Genomic DNA, 15758 nt, shown 5'->3' with positions numbered 1-15758 from the left:
TCACTGACTGTGGTAAGGCTCTACCTCCCACTGACTGACCAACCAACTGTGGCCTTACTCTCCATATGACTGATGATCTCACTATTCACCATCCATCTGACTGACTGCTATAGGATCCTCCTCCTTATATAGACACTGGTTGTCACATGGTATTACATCTACCGTACGTCGTCGTTAAAACATATCACTCAAACCCTGCTCCCAAGTGTTACAGATTGTGTTGAAATAGCCTCAGGCAGATTAGGATCTCCCTAAATTATGTCATGCTTCTAAATGCATACAATGACAGAGCGATGACTCGACAGTTACTGTAACAGTATTGCACCATATGCTGCAACGTCGTAAAAGTTGTTTCACAAAATAAACTCACATCCTAAATAAAGCAGCAAATATCACTCTACATTTTCTTAATGTTAATATATACACAATCAATATTCTAAAGGCTAATGCCTTATCGATGCAACCACTCTCTTCTTTCATTGGCTGTTCGTTTCAGTTCCATGTAATTGACACAACCTAACCTCTTCTTCATGTCGTCCAAATACTTCATCCTAGGTCTTCCTCTCCCTTTCTTTCCCATCACTTTCCCTTCAAGTATGTTAGTAATGAAAGTATTGTGTCTGATGACATGTCCAATAAATTTTATTTTCCTGTTTTCCATTTCCTTTAAGAATCTTCTCTCTTCTTTAACTTCCCTTAAGACTTCCAGGTTGGTTTTTCTTTCCGCCCAGCTCGTTCTGGTCATTTTCCGCCATATCCACATTTCAGCAGCTTCAAGTCGATTCCTTTCTAATTTACCCAGAGTCCAACTCTCACTTCCATACAGAAGTGTACTCCATACATATGATTTTGCAAAGGATTTTCTGACATCTATATTCATGTGTGTGCTAGTTAAGATGTTTTTCTTAGTCATAAATGCCTGTTTTGCCAATGCTATTCTTCTCTTTACTTCCAGGGAGCATCTATTATCCTCTGTTATCATACTACCAAGATAATAGAATTGTTTCACCTGATCAATTCTGACGTCATCAATTTTTATATTGGTTTTAATTTCCTCTATATTTTTCCGTACTACCATTACTTTCGTTTTCCGTTTGTTTACTTTTAATTTCCATAGTTTAAGAGTGCCTGAGAGGACTTTGAGCATTCTATTAATTTCTTTTTCTGAGTCTGCAATTAATACGATGTCATCTGCAAATCTGATACAATGTATCCTTTCACCATTGACTTTTATTCCCTTTGTCTTTTCCTTCATGATCTGAATAGCTTCCTCAATGAACATATTAAATAAATACGGTGATAGGGGACAACCTTGTCTAACTCCTTTCCTAATTCTGGCCTTTTCTTCTGCCTGATTGATGATTATTGTTGTGTTTTGATCCAGATACAGTTGATTAATCATTCTTCTATACTTCCAGTCCAGTCCCATTTTCCTCATAGTCTTAAACAGTAGTTCCCAGTTCACATTGTCAAAAGCTTTTTCTAAGTCAATGAAGGTAAGATAAGTCGTTCTATTCATTTCCATCCTTCTCTCCAATAACATGCGTAAGGCCAGAATTGCTTCTCTTGCTCCTCTGCCTTCTCTAAATCCAAATTGGTCTTCTCCGACATACTTATCTACTTTTCCTTTTATTCTGTTCTTAACTATGTTAATGAGTATCTTGGAGGCATGTGTTAATATTGATAGTGTTCTATAATTGGTGCAGTCAACTGCCCTTCCTATTTTAGGTATGGTAATGGTTCTGCATTGTGTGAAGTCTTCTGGCACGATTCCTCTTTCGTAACATTCATTTATTACTCTGAATAATTGGTCTTTCATGTTGATACCTAAATTTTTCAGTAATTCTGCTGGGATGTTATCTAAACCGGTTGTTTTTCCTTCTTTCAGACTCTGAAGGGCATGTTAAAATTCCTGTCTCATGATTGGAGGGCCTTGCATTTCTCTTTCACACTCATTGATGTCTTCAATTAGCTTATTGTCATTCTTGAAGTCCTTATCATCGTACAGTTCTTCCATGTATTCTTTCCATCGAGCACATATCTTATCGTCGTCTACCAGTAATATTCCTTCTTTGTTTTTTACTACTGCAGATTTGGTTCTATTTTTGTACTGAAGAGCACTGATTTTCTTATAAACTTGATCCTGTTTTCCCTTCTTTATATCTTCTTCTATCTCTTCTGCAATGTTTTGGTCCATTTCTCTTTTTCTTCTCTGCATTTGGTTGTGATCTGATTTTTAATCCCTTTGTAGTCATCTACATTGTTTTCCTCCCTGACCTTATTCCTTTCTTGAATTAGGTTTAGTATTTCTTCTGTCATCCAAGGTTTTCTGGGCTCCAATTTCCTTTTTCCTAAAAGCTCATTTGTTGCTTCAATTATCCTTATCTTCATGTTAATCAGTTCATTGGCTCATCACTTCCGTTATCTACTTTATTGGTTCGTTCTTCAAAAGCCGCCTTTGGTTGCAGCTTCTTTCAGTCCTTGTACTCTCTACTTCTTTTTGATAGATCTTTTGGTTCTTTTAAATCTAATGTTGCACTTGGCTAACACAAGTGTGTGGTCACTATCTACATCAGGACCTGGGTAGCTGTGGCATGATTTTATCTGATTTCTATATCTTTGCTTCATTAGTATATAATCTAACTGAAATCATCTTCTGTCTGGCGCCTCCCACGTGTACCTTCTTCTGAGAGGAACTTCAAATAATGTGTTTGTAATAACCATATAATTTTGACTACAGAAATCTACCAAAGTTTCACCTCTTCCATTTATTTCCCCGAGACTAAAATTTCCTACTGTCTTATTGCCTGTATGGGATCCCACTATTGCATTAAAATCGCCCATTATTGCGACATTATCTTTTTCTTTAGTTAGTTTTAATAATTCTTCAATATCTTCATACATAGTCTCCACTTTTTCCAAGTCATGAGCCGATGTTGGGAAATATGTCTGAATTATTACTAAGTCCACAGGTGCACTATTAATTTTCACCATCATTAACCGGTCGTTGACATGGTAGGTACTGCAAACATTATTTGACCATTTTCCTCTTATTATAGCTGCCACTCCATTCTTTCCTCTTTTCTCTCCACCACTATAAATTACTCTAAACTCATCACTGTAGAAGTCTCCATTTCCTTCCCATCTTGCCTCACACATACCTAATATATCTATCTCATTCTTCCTCATCTGGTCTTTCACTTCATCCAGTTTTCCCGCTTTCAATAGCGTTCGTACATTCCATGTTCCCATCTTCATGGCGGTTTTAGAGGGATTTCACTTGCTATTGACCTGAGAAACCCTCTTACCTCTCCTGCCAGATCTTGGGTTCCGAAATCCATGATCAATAATTAACGTTTCCTCATTAATGTCAGCTTCCATGGTTGCATTCTACTTGGGATATCCTTAGGATCTTTAATGGAGTGGTTTCCCTTTGCCTTCTCCATTCTATGCCGTTGACCAATATGTATAGGTTCATCCGCCTTTAGGGACAATTTCTCACCCCAAGGACAAGAGAGTGCCCTGACCTCAATTCGTTTTTCCACCCTCGGAGGAGGCTGTTGACGACATTGAGCGGGGCCACCACTTATACCGGCGGCCACTCGGTCCCCTTTAAGTCGCCTTTTACGACAGGCAGAGGTTCCGTGGTTGAATTCTAACCCGCAACCCACACGGGGAATATATATATATACACGGAATATATTAAATACAATGAAGCAAGCGATAATTATTTAGTACATAGCGAAATCAGATTATAGAATTGAATCAAATAATAATAATAATAATAATAATAATAATAATAATAATAATAATAATAATAATAATAATAATAATAATAATACAGAGGAATGTTTGTAACGGGATTTGAACCGTTACATAGTTTAAAACCCATCATAAACTAATGCACATTTGAAGTAGGCCTACAAAGAGGAGGTAATATATGAACAAAATAAAACATCCTGTTGGTAAAAGGTGGGATGGAAAATTGTTGGTACCGAATTTGGCCTTCATTTTAACTCCCACAGCAAATGCTTCATTATCAAAACATCATCATCATCATCATCATCTGTTTACCCTCCAGGTTCGGCTTTTCCCTCGGACTCAGCGAGGGATCCCACCTCTACCGCCTCAAGGGCAGTGTCCTGGAGCTTCAGGATCTTGGTATAGGGATACAGCTGGGGAGTATGACCAGTACCTCGCCCAGGCGGCCGCACCTGCTATGGTGAACAGGGGCCTTGTAGGGGGATGGGAAGATTGGAAGGGATAGACAAGGAAGAGGGAAGGAAGCGGCCGTGGCCTTAAGTTAGGTACCATCCCGGCATTCGCCTAGAGGGGAAGTGGGAAACCACGGAAAACCACTTCGAGGATGGCTGAGGTGGGAATCGAACCTACCTCTACACAGTTGACCTCCCGAGGCTGAGTGGACCCCGTTCCAGCCCTCGTACCACTTTTCAAATTTCGTGGCAGAGCCGGGAATCGAACCCGGACCTCCGGGGGTGGCAGCTAATCACGCTAACCACTACACCATAGAGGCGGACCAATATCAAAACATACCGGTGAAAAATGCTTAGAGCATAATCTTGAAGTACCGAGCTCGATAGCTCCAGTCGCTTAAGTGCGGCCAGTATCCAGTATTCGGGAGATAGTGGGTTCGAACCCCACTGTCGGCAGCCCAGAAGATGCTTTTGCGTGGTTTCCCATTTTCACACCAGGCAAATGCTGGGGCTGTGCCTTAATTAATGCTACGGCCGCTTCCTTCCCACTCCTAGCCCTTTTCTGTCCCATCGTCGCCATAAGACCTATCTGTGTCGATGCGACGTAGAGCAACTTGCATAATCTTGTATGTTTTCCAGGCAAGAAATTCTCCCTTCTTAATGCGACTAGGTACCCATTGCTTTTTCCTTGTCTCATCAGCAGGAAAGCTGAAATCAATTAAAGCATAACATTCAAAAATGTAGTACCCGGGAAACTGGAAATGTAACCAATAAAATAAATTACACGTAATTGTATGTATTCTACAGACATGACCATGAGTATATGAAACATACAAACCCCTTACCTCATTATAGTTTGTGATTGTCTAAGAAACCACAGATTAATTTATGTAAATATTAACTTACCCGTGAAAAGAAATGCCAGATCATTTTTTGAAAGTCTCCTTGCAACCATACGCTATTCAGTAATTCACCATCGCTTTATTAACTGGAACCAAAAATCACTTTTAAATACGCTGATCATTATTCCTGGCTATAATACAATGTTCGAAACTTTCGCGCTACTCGCCAGTCAGCTGACTGAGATCTTTGTTTCAAGAATGTGACGTCATCAGCCATCTATTGGATACATGATCGAAGATTTGGCGTCTGACTGATAATCTATACCACGAACCTGCTGCGCAGGCGTAGCAGGGGGAGAGGTGATACTTCCACGTGGCGCGTCCCAGGTGGCGGATAGGGGGGTCCTAACCGGCTTGCCGGTGGACTTGAGGGAAATAAAATACCTCTCGCGGACCAAACACACTACCCCCTGCGGGCGGGGGACGCACATGTAGAATACACCCGCGGTATCCCCTGCCTGTCGTAAGAGGCGACTACAAGGGGCGACCAAGGGATGATTGAATTAGAACCATGAAACTACTCTTGATTCGTAACATCATGCGGGGAACACCATGGGTTGCATGTACTTGCGAGTAGTATCACTAACTTGGTACGAAATAGGTTTGTGATTAGTTGCAGTAAAAACCTGGGCTGGTGGATTCCAGTACCCGTGCGTTGTACCCATGTGGGCAACACCGCGGGTCTGGGGCGTAGCCTGTGAGTTGTACCACTATATGAGCGACACCGTGGGTCTGCGTTGCCTGTGATCAGTACTCACTATGTGAGGAACACCACGGGGCCCTTGGGACCGGCACCCGTGACTAGTACACCTAGGTGAGGAAACTCATCGGTTTGTGTTGGCTGTAAGTGGCGCCATTGTGTGCGAAACACCATAGGTTTGCGTTACCTGTACGAAGTACAATACTTGTGAGTAGTACCATCTTGTGTGGAACACCGTGAGTCTTCGCTGCTTTTGATTAGTACCCCAAAATGACAAATACCATGGTTCTACTTTACTCGCGACATGTACCATTCTGTGGGGCCTTAGTCGTGGATTTTGCACCCCTAATGACATCAAGTATCATTGTGCTTTATATGTGGTCCCTTGGTCAGTAATACTATTATTCACGATCTTTTTTGTGTCTGATCCACTGGTTTTTTTTCCTTTTTTGTAGGGTTCATGTCCATCCATTCATTCTTCATGACATTTTTTATTTCATTTTGGTCAGTGGATGAATCTGAATTTTCTGTTATTTCATTTCGTACCATTAGGGGCCGATGACCTCGATGTTAGGCCCCTTTAAACAACAAGCATCATCATCATCATCATCATCATCATCATCGATTTGAAAGTAATTTGCACTGGAAGGGTCATGTGGATGACATTGTTGGGAAAGCATACAGATCGTTACATGTCATAATGAGGCTACTTAAAGGATGCAACAAAGAATTAAAAGAGAAAAGTTACTTAAGTATGGTTCGTCCATTATTGGAATATGCAAACAGTGTTTGGGATCCTCACCAAGAATACCTAATAAAAGAAATAGATAGTGTGCAGAGGAAAGCAGCAAGATTTGTAACAGGGGATTTCAGGAGAAAGAGTAGTGTATCAGAAATGTTAAAGAAACTAGGGTGGGAAACTTTAAGTAAGAGAAGGGAGAAAACTAGACTTATAGGTTTATATAGAGCCTATACAGGAGAAGCAGCATGGGGAGATATCCGTGAGAGGCTTCAGTTGGAAAATAATTATATCGGCAGGACTGACCACAAATATAAAATTAGAAGGAATTTTAGCAGAAGCGAATGGGGTAAATTTTCATTCATTGGGAAGGGTGTGAAGGAGTGGAACAGTTTACCAGGGGTGGTGTTTGATCCTTTTCTAAAATCTGTACAGATATTCAAAAAGAGAATAAACAGCAACAGAGAAAATAAATGAAATGTTAGAGGGCATTCGACCAGTGCAGGATATTGTGAATAAAAAATGTGTGTGATTAAATTAATTCCATCCCCTGGTCTAAGGAGTTTGGACAGCCAAAGTAGGGGACTGCCTGTAGGGGTGAAGTACAGTGGGGACTTCTAGGGCCCTGGGACCGCTACGGTAGCTGTGAAGGCCCTTCAGGAACTCTGAAAAGTGGTGGTAAAAGGGGCTCTGGTTAAGACGCAGCAGGTCGTTATGCTACTTAGGTTCCAGAACGGGTAAAGAAAAGAAAAAGTAAATACATGCAATGTAAATTTTAATTTTATACCAGTTATACAGTATCATTTGAAGTAATTCCACATACTGTATATCAGATGACTATATTTGTAAGTAGTACAGGAGATATTATAAGTAGAATTTTGTAAACAATGTAAATTTATTATGGATGAGCTGTGTGTTTAATAGAAAAAATTGTTAGCGTAAATTATATAATATTGTATTATAGGAAAATCTTATTCTCCTGTTAATTTAATATTTAGTGCTTGACAATAATGTATTTTAGTGTACCATTTGCCACCGAGGTAAACACCTCATTTGCAAATAAAGAGATTTTGATTTGATTTGATTTGATTTGATAACCTATAAATTTACGCACTGATGTTCTACGAAAAATGCAGTCGAGTAATCACAGGGCGTGATGAAGGAGGTCTGGACATTTAAAATGAGGATACGAACCGACTCTCTAACTCGCAAATTCCCTAAGACCTGCAGATTATGAGGTGCTGCGTGGTCAGCGCAACGAATCCTCTAGGCCGTTATTCTTGGCTTTCTAGCCCGGGAACGCCGTCTCACCGTCAGATAGTTCCTCAATTGTAATCACGTAAACTGAGCGGATCTCGAAGTAGCCCTCAGTCCCAGGTAAAATTCTCTGACCCGGCCAAGAATCGAACCCGGGACCTCCGGATAAGAAGTAGGCACGCTTCCCGTACACCACGGGGCTGTCATGTTATTTATAACATAAGCCTAGTTGCTCATACAAAGAATGAGCGTGTAGTAGCCTAATGAATGTTCCTCACCGGACTCAGTAGCTCAGACGGTTGAGGCGCTGGCCTTCTAACCTCAACTTGGCAGGTCCAGTTCTGGCTCAGTTCGATGGTATTTGAAGATGCTCAAATACGTCAGCCTCCTGTCGATATAATTATTTACTGGCATGTAAAAGAAGTGAGGGACAAAATTCCGGCACCTCGGCGTCTCCGAAAACAGTCAAAAAAGTAGTTAGTGGTATATAAACACAATAACATTATTATTGAATCTTCGTCGCACTTAATATTTTATCAAACTTAATTGCAATTATCGTCTTTTTCTTCTTAATCTGTTTATCCTCCAGGGTTGGTTTTTCCATCGGACTCCGCGAGGGATCCCACCTCTACCGCTTCAAGGGCTGTGTCCTGGAGCGTGAGACATTGGATCGGGGGATACAACTGGGGAGGATGACTAGTAACTCGCCCGGGCAGCCTCACCTGCTATGCTGAACAGAGGCCTTGGTGGGGGATGGGAAGATTGCAAGGGATAGACAAGGAAGAGGGAAGGAAGCGGCCGTCGCCTTAAGTTAGGTACCATCCTTTGCTTGGAGGAGCTAAACGGAAAACCACTTCCAGGATGGCTGAGGTGGGAATCGAATCCACCTCTACTCAGTTGACCTCCCGAGGCTGAGTGGACCCCGTTCTAGCCCTCGTACCACTTTCCAAATTTCGTGCCAGAGCTGGGAATCGAACCCGGGCCTCCCGAGGCAGCAGCTTATCACACTAACCACTAGACCACAGAGGCGGACAATTATAATTATAATAAAAATATAATTCACTTGTTATAGTCGTGTTATGTTCTGAATGTTGTAATAATTCGTCAGCCAACTTTTTATTGCCGCTCTTTTCCTTCCTTGTTACTCTACCGTGTGACACTTGCTGTGTGCAATGCACAACATCCAAATTTACTGAAGGGAAAATGTCTTTGTTACGCAAACGTTTGGGAGGAAGTCCTAACAATTTGCTCTTTAGATCCCATTTAAAATCGCTATCAGAAATATGTGCGGAACACACCCGGCACAAATCCTCGTTTTACTTTCCATCACGCCTACATCTTTCTGTTTTCGTAGCTCCTCAGTTTTTGGAAAACTGAAATATTTGATGTGACTTTTGAAGGGATCTTTCCTGGTTTTCGTGAAATAACCTTTCCATGCTGGTTTCTCCTAAGGCAGTCAGTAATTCAGAGGGAATGTCATCAATTCCAGGTGCCTTGTTCCTATTTAGGTCACTCACAGCTCTGTAAAACTCTGACCTCAAAATTGGGTCTCCCGTTTCATTGGCCAACAAGTTGTGGTCAGAGTCCACGTCTGCTCCTGGGAAAGTTTTGCAATCCAACACCTGGTTTCTGAATCTCTGCCTAATCATAATGAAGTCTATTTGATACCTTCCAGTGTCTCCAGGTCTCGTCCACGTATACAGCCGTCGTTTGTGGTGTTTGAACCAAGTATTGGCAAGGACTAAATTATGATCAGTGCAGAATTTAACCAGCCGACTTCCTCTTGCGTTCCTTTGTCCCAATCCAAATTCTCCTACTGTACTACCTTCTCTTCCTTGGCCTACCACTGCATTCCAGTCTCCCATCACAATTAGATTCTCGTCACCTTTTACATATTGTATTCTATCTCCTCATATATTCTTTCGATTTCCCCCAGCGAAATTTAAGTCGCTTGGTTGACGCATGCACTTGAAGCTTCCTTGTATTGGGAGTGGGGCGGGTCTGTGGGCCCTCCCCCGACAACAAATACGGCGACAGGCCAGCTAGCTTAGGCAAGGTATGTTAGTTTTAATACTTGACACTCAAAGTGTTCAGCGCTACACACTAGAGAGTACAAGAAAAATATCAACATGTTAACAGTGTGATAGTACATATATCACACCCTCGCGCTGTATGTAGAAGTTAGAGATATTATTGTCATTCATTTGTATATTTTGTCATTAATCTTTGTAAGCTGGAAGGTAACCATATATGTAGTGTGAGTAATTTGCTTTGCATGAGTGGGAAAACATTGCTATCTTGGACTCTGGTAATTCATATGACTCATGCGGGCATCCCAGTGTCTGATGAGATGTGTTTGTTGATGTTGTTGTACTAGGAAAGTTCTATGAGTCATGTACATATCCCAGTCTGATGAGAGGAGCTTATTATTGTACTAGGAAAGTTCTATGACTCATGTGATATACCCCAGCGTTTGTTTATATCTTGGGAGCAGGAATAAGTTCAGGGCATGGTCTTGACTAGAGGATCACTCATGATTGGCTGGCAAGGACCAATCCAGACGTATTATGTAAGAGGAAGGGGAATGCTGATGCCTATAAAGGTTGATCAAACGGCGGGAACCTCACTCGGTACGGACAAGAAGGAGTACTGACACACTGTACGAGAAGGAAGTAGTGCGGACAGACTGTACGAGAAGGAAGTAGTGCAGATATACGGTATTCGAGTGACACGGCTACAGTGGACTGGACTTCAAACGTTCGTGGAACGTAGTCTTGTTATGTTCGTGGAAAGTGGATGATCAACAAATTGCGGAGGGCGTACGCATTAAGTGTTGTAGTACTTGTGGAGGTCTGGCATTATATGTTGGTGAAAGCTATCTCAGACTTTCCATAATTTATGTTGAGCATCGACAGGCGTGTGTTGCTCAAATGTATATATCTTAACAACAAGTGTTAAAATATGTGAACACAGTATTATAAGGTACAGTATCTGCGTGATGTGATAACTGCCGATTATGAGAATCGGCAAGTAGTATTGATACAGAGATAGTGAAGGGTATTTATCTACATATATGTACATTGTTCATTGGACTATCTACAAATGGTAGTTTAGTTCTCGCTTTCGTTTTCCCACTGTTTTCATTGTTGTTGTTGTAAATATGGAGTCTTCCAGCAATATTTTATGTGTGTATTATATGTATAATGTTGTGTGTTGATGAGGTGCTCATGCACGAATTTTGTTAAGAATATAGTTAGCTATTTTAGAATCAGTGGAGTTATTGACGAACCTAGGTGCAGTTCCTACCTATTCAGTCGTTTTCAGGAGGTTAAGTAAGACCTGCAGCAGATGTACCAGTACGCAGCATTATGTACACGCCCTGGGATATAAAGTTTATCATGCTCTATCAAAATTCGAGGGATCCATTCTGGTGAACTCTGGCGGACATTTCGATCAATTTTTATTAAGTTTTTATATATTTTTATTTATGATATATTTTATGATATTCAAGAAATTATTTATTGGTAGTCATCGACAGTTAGAACAGTATAGCAACTTGCACATCGTCTTGCTAATAAAAACAGAGCAAGTTATGAAATCAATTATAATATAGAAGAATATATTTTATTTTTGGATTTCAGCATGTATAAAGTGTTTCGAACAATTCATTGATGGTACGTGTAGACTATGTTTTCCGACAGCCGCAGAAAAATACTTAGGTTCCCCAGCATAAACACAGAGCTAAGGGCGACGTAAACGAATTTTGTATTTGGTTGTCTGTGAAGGTGGTATATAGTGAATTCTTGTAGTGCTCCTCTTGGGTTAAAGGTGAAGTTTTCGTGAGTTCTGTGCCATTATTCATTAATACAACGTATGTTATACGTCGTGACGAATATTTTCCCTTGTTTGTCGTTGACGCACGTACACTCACTAAGGGAGTGGAACTATAAAACTTCGGCGATAGTAAAATACCTGATAAATTTTGCTGATTCAGTTCAGGTTACGCTTTTTAAGTTAAAAACAAATAGTTGCAATGTATTTTTGTGAAAATCATGACTATTATCATGAAGCGTCACCGTGTGAAATGGTAAGCACATTGTTTAAAATCTTCTACTTTATCTGTTTACCCTCCAGGGTCTGTTTTGCCCTCGGACTCAGCGAGGGATCCCACCTCTACCGCCTCAAGGGCAGCGTCCTGGAGCGTGAGACATTGGGTCAGGGGATACAAATGGAGAGAATGACCAGTACCTCACCTGCTATGCTGAACAGGGGCCTTGGTGGGGGATGGTAAGATTGGAAAGGATAGGCAAGGAAGAGGGAAGGAAGCGGCCGTGGTCTTAAGTTGGGTACCATACCGGCATTTGCCTGGAGGGGAAGTGGGAAACCACGGAAAACCACTTCGAGCATGGCAGAGGTGGGAATCGAACCCACTTCTACTCAGTTGACCTCCCGAGGCTGAGTGGACCTCGTTCCAGCCCTCGTACCAATTTTCAAATTTTGTGGCAGAGCCGGGAATCGAACCCGGGCCTCCGGGGGTGACAGCTAATCACATTAACCACTACACCACAGAGGCGGACTATTAGGAATCCAATTTCAATAATTTAAGAAAATGAGTTATAATTAGAAACGGGCATTTTTTGAATATGAATTACACTCCACGTTGTAGAGAAATACTTGCAGAACCAATCTATAGGCTCTACTATTCATAGACACGAATCTAATGCTAATCTTGAAAGTAATCAGTAAACAAAAAAGGTACCCCACATTAGGCTACTTTCCTCCAGTGCCTTAATACACATCTTCACGTATACACAACATATCACAACAGAAGCACGCAATCCCTCTACATTGGATTTACGTCTTAAAGGGCATCCGGCCGTGAAATGTGGAGAGATCCATGTGTGCAGTATCCATGACCCCATCGGCATGTCAGAAACGCGACGGAAGAAGAAGAATAAGAATAAGAAGAATAAGAAGAAGAAGAAGAAGAAAGACGATTTCCTGGGTCCTACCCTGTCTCGGTAGTAAAAACAGACCCACAATTTTAACCATTTGACGCTTTTCATCTTAAAATGACTCAAAGAAAGAATGTCGGTTTTCTTACCTTGTAGGTCCAGCAGAGTCCTAGAAAGGGGTGACAAAAGTACGTACTGTGGCATCATCTCCATCCTTTTAGCACAGGATCATTTACCAGGAATTAAACAATAGGAGAACCTCCGTGGCTCAGGCGAACCGGCCTCTCACCGCTGGGTTTCGTGGTTTAAATCCTGGTCACTCCATGTGAGATTTGTGCTGGACAAAGCGGAGGTGGAACAGGTTTTTCTCCGGGTACTCCGGTTTTCCCTGTCAACTTTCATTCCAGCAACACTCTCCAATATCATTTCATTTCGTCTGTCAGTCATTAATCATTACCCCAGAGGAGTGCGGCAGGCTTCGGCAGCCGGCACAATTCCTATCCTCGCCGCAAGATGGGGGCTTCATTCATCCCATCCCTGATCCGGTCACTGACTGGAAAACAGGTTGTAGGTTTTTATTTCATACACAATAGGCATTATAGAATGCCAATAGTCCAGTGAGGTTATAAAAAACAAGCTTTGAGAAGAGACCCTGAATACAATTATTGCGAAATTCGAATTACATTGATATTCTGAGATTAAAATATATTTATCCTTTAATTAATAAGAATTAATTAGAATTAATAAGAGATAAGTCAATGCAAGAGGGAATAAGGCAAACATCGATAGGTCAGGATGACACTGAGCAAGCTTTCAAATATCTTGGAAACATAATAATAGATGATATGAGATGCAATGGGGAGGCAAGGCTCGAATTGCCGTAGCTATGGAGGCCTTCAACAGAAAGAAAAGTATCCTCCGTTGACGCTTGGATATGGGGCTAAGGAAAAGGCTGGCCAAGTGCTTTTGTCTGGCGAATGGCGCTGACGCTAAGGAAAACATATGGAAGGGGAATGGAAGAATCTGAGATGTAGTTAACTTATGGAGGACAGTGGGAATAGTACTCATGGTGGAAAGATATGGAATGAGGGTGTATTGAAGCCTCCTGGAGTAGATATTGTCCTCTCTGTACCTTTTGACAATTATGTATACGATAAGCCGGGTATCGACTGCGCGCGGCTGCCGCCCGTATCTGTTCGAGCGCGGCAAACTCTTTCGTTTGCGTTACGCGAGCGCGGCAAACTCTTTCGTTTGCGTTACGTGTAACACCATGTTTGTGATGCTAGAGTCGAGCGCGGCAAACTCTTTCGTTTGCGTTACGCGTAACACCATGTTTGTGACGCTAGAGTCGAGCGCGGCAAACTCTTTCGTTTGCGTTACGCGTAACACCATGTTTGTGATGCTAGAGTCGAGCGCGGCAAACTCTTTCGTTTTCAATTACTACGGGAAGTTGTTTCGAGTTGAACCTCGTATTTCTTTCATTATTTCTTCCTAATTTTTAATATATTTTTATTTGGCTTTATTCTTTTTTAACGTTTTAAATTATTTTAAAACCTATATATCCACTTTGAATTTGACGAAATTAAATCCTACACTTTATCAATCAATCAATACTGATCTGCATTTAGGGCAGTCGCCCAGGTGGCAGATTCCCTATCTGTTGCTTTCCTAGCCTTTTCCGAAATGATTTCAAAGAAATTGGAAATTTATTGAACATCTCCCTTGGTAAGTTATTCCAATCCCTAACTCCCCTTCCTATAAATGAATATTTGCCCCAGTTTGTCCTCTTGAATTCCAACTTTATCTTCATATTGTGATCTTTCCTACTTTTATAGACGCCATTCAAACCTATTCGTCTACTAATGTCATTCCACGCCATCTCTCCGCTGACAGCTCGGAACATACCACTTAGTCGAGCAGCTCTTCTTCTTTCTCTCAATTCTTCCCAACCCAAACATTGCAACATTTTTGTAACGCTACTCTTTTGTCGGAAATCACCCAGAACAAATCGAGCTGCTTTTCTTTGGATTTTTTCCAGTTCTTGAATCAGGTAATCCTGGTGAGGGTCCCATACACTGGAACCATACTCTAGTTGGGGTCTTACCAGAGACTTATATGCACTCTCCTTTACATCCTTACTACAACCCCTAAACACCCTCATAACCATGTGCAGAGATCGGTACCCTTTATTTACAATCCCATTTATGTGATTACCCCAGTGAAGATCTTTCCTTATATTAACACCTAGATACTTACAATGATCCCCAAAAGGAACTTTCACCCCATCAACGCAGTAATTAAAACTGAGAGGACTTTTCCTATTTGTGAAACTCACAACCTGACTTTTAGCCCCGTTTACCAACATACCATTGCCTGCTGTCCATCTCACAATATTTTCGAGGTCACGTTGCACTTGCTGACAATCTTGTAACTTATTTATCACTCTATAGAGAATAACATCATCCGCAAAAAGCCTTACCTCCGATTCCACTCCTTTACTCATATCATTTATATATATATAAGAAAACATAAGGGTCCGATAACACTGCCCTGAGGAACTCCCCTCTCAACTATTACAGGGTCAGACAAAGCTTCACCTACTCTAACTCTCTGAGATCTATTTTCTAGAAATATAGCAACCCATTCAGTCACTCTTTTGTCTAGTCCAATTGCACTCATTTTTGCCAGTAGTCTCCCAGGATCCACCCTATCAAATGCTTTAGACATGTCAATCGCGATACAGTCCATTTGACCTCCAGAATCCAAGATATCTGCTATATCTTGCTGGAATCCTACAAGTTGAGCTTCAGTGGAATAACCTTTCCTAAAACCGAATTGCCTTCTATCGAACCAGTTATTAATTTCACGAACATGTCTAATATAATCAGAAAGAATGCCTTCCCAAAGCTTACATACAATGCATGTCAAACTTACTGGCCTGTAATTTTCAGCTTTATGTCTATCACCCTTTCCTTTATACACAGGGGCTAC

The sequence above is a fragment of the Anabrus simplex genome, chromosome 3 (assembly GCF_040414725.1).
Source record: "Anabrus simplex isolate iqAnaSimp1 chromosome 3, ASM4041472v1, whole genome shotgun sequence".
Taxonomy (NCBI): domain Eukaryota; kingdom Metazoa; phylum Arthropoda; class Insecta; order Orthoptera; family Tettigoniidae; genus Anabrus; species Anabrus simplex.
Note: the sequence above shows the minus strand (reverse complement) of the source record.